Source organism: Entelurus aequoreus, linkage group LG18, assembly GCF_033978785.1.
Source record: "Entelurus aequoreus isolate RoL-2023_Sb linkage group LG18, RoL_Eaeq_v1.1, whole genome shotgun sequence".
NCBI classification, from domain to species: Eukaryota; Metazoa; Chordata; class Actinopteri; order Syngnathiformes; family Syngnathidae; genus Entelurus; species Entelurus aequoreus.
In genome coordinates this window covers 14,631,631-14,637,882 of record NC_084748.1, presented here as the reverse complement: position 1 = coordinate 14,637,882, position 6,252 = coordinate 14,631,631, and positions in this window count along the sequence as shown.

Genomic DNA, 6,252 nt, shown 5'->3' with positions numbered 1-6,252 from the left:
TGGCGTGACAGTCAATGAGGTTAGAACGTGACTTTATAGCAGTGGTTCTCAATTAGTTTCTCTCATGCCCCCCCCCCGGCAGATTTTTTTTCACGCCCCCCTAAAGTTAATATGTATTTATTTTGCATCTGTTTGTGTCAAGATAGTACTTTACTAACACTAAAGATGCTTTTATGTAATTGCTTCTCACGCCCCCCCTTTTCACGGCACCCTCAATGGGGGGCCACCCCACTATTCAAGAGGCACTGCATTGATGGGTCTGTTTGGAAAATGCTCACACTTACATTTTTCTAGGGGACATCATTTTTTTTCACGCCCCCCTAAAGTGAATGTTTATTCATCTGTGTCAAGCCATTATCCTATTGTCTCTCACGCGCCCCCCCAGGGACATATTTTTTTCACGCCCCCCCTAAAGTTAATATGTAGTTTTTTTTGTCATTTGGGTGTGCCAAGATAGTACTTTACTAACACTAAAGATGCTATTATGTAATTGTCTCTCACGCCCCCCCTTTTCACGGCACCCTCAATGGGGGGCCACCCCACTATTCAAGAGGCACTGCATTGATGGGTCTGTTTGGAAAATGCTCACACTTACATTTTTCTAGGGGACATCATTTTTTTTCACGCCCCCCTAAAGTGAATGTTTATTCATCTGTGTCAAGCCATTATCCTATTGTCTCTCACGCTCCCCCCCAGGGACATATTTTTTTCACGCCCCCCCTAAAGTTAATATGTAGTTTTTTTGTCATTTGTGTGTGCCAAGATAGTACTTTACTAACACTAAAGATGCTATTATGTAATTGTCTCTCACGCCCCCCCTTTTCACGGCACCCTCAATGGGGGGCAACCCCACTATTCAAGAGGCACTGCATTGACGGATCTGTTTGGAAAATGCTTACACTTACATTTTTCTATTGGACAGAATTTTTTTTCACGCCCCCCCGAAGTGAATGTTTATTTATCTGTGTCAAGCCATTAAACTATTGTCTAATGGCTAATATGTCCCCCCAGGGACATATTTTTTTCACGCCCCCCCCACACACACAAATATCAAGAATTGCATTAAAAGGTCTATTAGAAACATACTCACAGTTACATTTTGCTAGGGGGCAATTTTTTCACGCTCCCCTGAAATAAATGTTTATTAATCCCTATGTGTCAAGATATATACACTATTGCCTCTCACGCCCCCAAATATCAAGAACGGCATTAAAAAGTATATTAGCAACGTACTCAGTTACATTTTGCTAGGGGAAATTTTTTTCACGCTCCCCTGAAGTAAATGTTTATTAATCCCTATATGCCAAGATATACACTATTGCCCTCACGCCCCCCAAATATCACGAACGGCATTAAAAAGTATATTAGCAACGTACTCAGTTACATTTTGCTAGGGGACAATTTTTTCACGCTCCCCTGAAGTAAATGTTTATTAATCCCTATGTGTCAAAATATACACTATTGCCCTCACGCCCCCCCCCCCCCAAATATCAAGAACGGCATTAAAAAGTATATTAGCAACGTACTCAGTTACATTTTGCTAGAGGACAATGTTTCACGCTCCCCTGAAGTAAATGTTTATTAATCCCTATGTGTCAAGATATATACACTATTGCCTCTCACGTCCCCCCAAATATCAAGAGTGGCATTAAAAAGTATATTTGCAACGTACTCAGTTACATTTTGCTAGGGGACAATTTTTCCACGCTCCCCTGAAGTAAATGTTTATTAATCCCTATGTGTCAAAATATATATAAACTATTGCCTCTCACGCCCCCCCAATATCAAGAATGGCATTAAAAAGTATATTAGCAACACACTCAGTTACATTTTGCTAGGGGACAATTTTTTCCCGCTCCCCTGAAGTAAATGTTTATTAATCCCTATGTGTCAAGATATATACACTATTGCCTCTCACGTCCCCCAAATATCAAGAACGGCATTAAAAAGTATATTAGCAACGTACTCAGTTACACTTTGCTAGGGGACAATTTTTTCACGCTCCCCTGAAGTAAATGTTTATTAATCCCTATGTGTCAAGATATATACACTATTGCCTCTCACGCCCCCAAATATCAAGAACGGCATTAAAAAGTATATAAGCAACGTACTCAGTTACATGTTGCTAGGGGACAATTTTTTCACGCTCCCCTGAAGTAAATGTTTATTAATCCCTATGTGTCAAAATATACACTATTGCCCTCACGCCCCCCCAAATATCAAGAACGGCATTAAAAAGTATATTAGCAACGTACTCAGTTACATTTTGCTAGGGGACAATTTTCACGCTCCCCTGAAGTAAATGTTTATTAATCCCTATGTGTCAAAATATATATAAACTATTGCCTCTCACGCCCCCCCAATATCAAGAACGGCATTAAAAAGTATATTAGCAACACACTCAGTTACATTTTGCTAGGGCACAATTTTTTCACGGTCCCCTGAAGTAAATGTTTATTAATCCCTATGTGTCAAGATATATACACTATTGCCTCTCACGTCCCCCCAATATCAAGAGCGGCATTAAAAAGTATATTAGCAACATACTCAGTTACATTTTGCTAGGGGACAATGTTTCACGCTCCCCTGAAGTAAATGTTTATTAATCCCTATGGGTCAAGATATATACACTATTGCCTCTCACGCCCCCCCAATATCGAGAATGGCATTAAAAAGTATATTAGCAACGCACTCAGTTACATTTTGCTAGGGGACAATTTTTTCACGCTCCCCTGAAGTAAATGTTTATTAATCCCTATGTGTCAAGATATACACACTATTGCCTCTTACGCCCCCCCAATATCGAGAATGGCATTAAAAAGTATATTAGCAACGCACTCAGTTACATTTTGCTAGGGGACAATATTTTCACGCTCCTCTGAAGTAAATGTTTATTAATCCCTATGTGTCAAAATATATATAAACTATTGCCTCTCCCGCCCCCCAATATAAAGAACTGCATTAAAAAGTATACTAGCAACGCACTCAGTTACATTTTGCTAGGAGACCATTTTTCACGCTCCCCTGAAGTAAATGTTTATTAATCCCTATGTGTCAAGATATATACACTATTGCCTCTCACGCCCCCCCAAATATCAAGAACGACATTAAAAAGTATATTTGCAACGTACTCAGTTACATTTTGCTAGGGGACAATATTTTCACGCTCCCCTGAAGTAAATGTTTGTTAATCCCTATATGCCAAGATATACACTATTGCCTCTCACGCCCCCCAAATATCAAGAACGGCATTAAAAAGTATATAAGTAACGTACTCAGTTACATTTTGCTAGGGGACAATTTTTTCACGCTCCCCTGAAGTAAATGTTTATTAATCCCTATGTGTCAAGATATATACACTATTGCCTCTCACGTCCCCCCAATATCAAGAGCGGCATTAAAAAGTACATAAGCAACGTACTCAGTTACATTTTGCTAGGGGACAATTTTTTCACGCTCCCCTGAAGTAAATGTTTATTAATCCCTATGTGTCAAAATATATATAAACTATTGCCTCTCACGCCCCCCCAATATCAAGAACGGCATTAAAAAGTATATTAGCAACACACTCAGTTACATTTTGCTAGGGCACAATTTTTTCACGCTCCCCTGAAGTAAATGTTTATTAATCCCTATGTGTCAAGATATATACACTATTGCCTCTCACGTCCCCCCAATATCAAGAGCGGCATTAAAAAGTATATTAGCAACATACTCAGTTACATTTTGCTAGGGGACAATGTTTCACGCTCCCCTGAAGTAAATGTTTATTAATCCCTATGTGTCAAGATATATACACTATTGCCTCTCACGCCCCCCCAATATCGAGAATGGCATTAAAAAGTATATTAGCAACGCACTCAGTTACATTTTGCTAGGGGACAATTTTTTCACGCTCCCCTGAAGTAAATGTTTATTAATCCCTATGTGTCAAGATATACACACTATTGCCTCTTACGCCCCCCCAATATCGAGAATGGCATTAAAAAGTATATTAGCAACGCACTCAGTTACATTTTGCTAGGGGACAATATTTTCACGCTCCTCTGAAGTAAATGTTTATTAATCCCTATGTGTCAAAATATATATAAACTATTGCCTCTCCCGCCCCCCAATATAAAGAACTGCATTAAAAAGTATACTAGCAACGCACTCAGTTACATTTTGCTAGGAGACCATTTTTCACGCTCCCCTGAAGTAAATGTTTATTAATCCCTATGTGTCAAGATATATACACTATTGCCTCTCACGCCCCCCCAAATATCAAGAACGACATTAAAAAGTATATTTGCAACGTACTCAGTTACATTTTGCTAGGGGACAATATTTTCACGCTCCCCTGAAGTAAATGTTTGTTAATCCCTATATGCCAAGATATACACTATTGCCTCTCACGCCCCCCAAATATCAAGAACGGCATTAAAAAGTATATAAGTAACGTACTCAGTTACATTTTGCTAGGGGACAATTTTTTCACGCTCCCCTGAAGTAAATGTTTATTAATCCCTATGTGTCAAGATATATACACTATTGCCTCTCACGTCCCCCCAATATCAAGAGCGGCATTAAAAAGTACATAAGCAACGTACTCAGTTACATTTTGCTAGGGGACAATTTTTTCACGCTCCCCTGAAGTAAATGTTTATTAATCCCTATGTGTCAAGATATACACAATATTGCCTCTAACGCCCCCCAATATCGAGAATGGCATTAAAAAGTATATTAGCAACGCACTCAGTTACATTTTGCTAGGGGACAATATTTTCACGCTCCTCTGAAGTAAATGTTTATTAATCCCTATGTGTCAAAATATATATACACTATTGCCTCTCACGCCCCCCCCCAATATCGAGAATGGCATTAAAAAGTATATTAGCAACGTACTCAGTTACATTTTGCTAGGGGACAATTTTTTCACGCTCCCCTGAAGTAAATGTTTATTAATCCCTATGTGTCAAAATATATATACACTATTGCCTCTCACGCCCCCCACCCAAATATCAAGAACGGCATTAAAAAGTACATAAGCAACGTACTCAGTTACATTTTGCTAGGGGACAATTTTTTCACGCTCCCCTGAAGTAAATGTTTATTAATCCCTATGTGTCAAGATATATACACTATTGCCTCTCACGCCCCCCCAAATATCAAGAACGGCATTAAAAAGTATATTTGCAACGTACTCAGTTACATTTTGCTAGGGGACAATATTTTCACGCTCCCCTGAAGTAAATGTTTGTTAATCCCTATATGCCAAGATATACACTATTGCCTCTCACGCCCCCCAAATATCAAGAACGGCATTAAAAAGTATATAAGTAACGTACTCAGTTACATTTTGCTAGGGGACAATTTTTTCACGCTCCCCTGAAGTAAATGTTTATTAATCCCTATGTGTCAAGATATATACACTATTGCCTCTCACGTCCCCCCAATATCAAGAGCGGCATTAAAAAGTATATTAGCAACATACTCAGTTACATTTTGCTAGGGGACAATGTTTCACGCTCCCCTGAAGTAAATGTTTATTAATCCCTATATGCCAAGATATACACTATTGCCTCTCACGCCCCCCAAATATCAAGAGCGGCATTAAAAAGTATATTAGCAACATACTCAGTTACATTTTGCTAAGGGACAATGTTTCACGCTCCCCTGAAGTAAATGTTTATTAATCCCTATGTGTCAAGATATATACACTATTGCCTCTCACAACCCCCCAAATATCAAGAACGGCATTAAAAAGTATATTTGCAACGTACTCAGTTACATTTTGCTAGGGGACAATTTTTTCACGCTCCCCTGAAGTAAATGTTTGTTAATCCCTATATGCCAAGATATACACTATTGCCTCTCACGCCCCCCAAATATCAAGAACGGCATTAAAAAGTATATTTGCAACGTACTCAGTTACATTTTGCTAGGGGACAATATTTTCACGCTCCCCTGAAGTAAATGTTTGTTAATCCCTATATGCCAAGATATACACTATTGCCTCTCACGCCCCCCAAATATCAAGAGCGGCATTAAAAAGTATATTAGCAACATACTCAGTTACATTTTGCTAGAGGACAATGTTTCACGCTCCCCTGAAGTAAATGTTTATTAATCCCTATGTGTCAAGATATATACACTATTGCCTCTCACGTCCCCCCAATATCAAGAGCGGCATTAAAAAGTATATTAGCAACATACTCAGTTACATTTTGCTAGGGGACAATTTTTTCACGCTCCCCTGAAGTAAATGTTTAT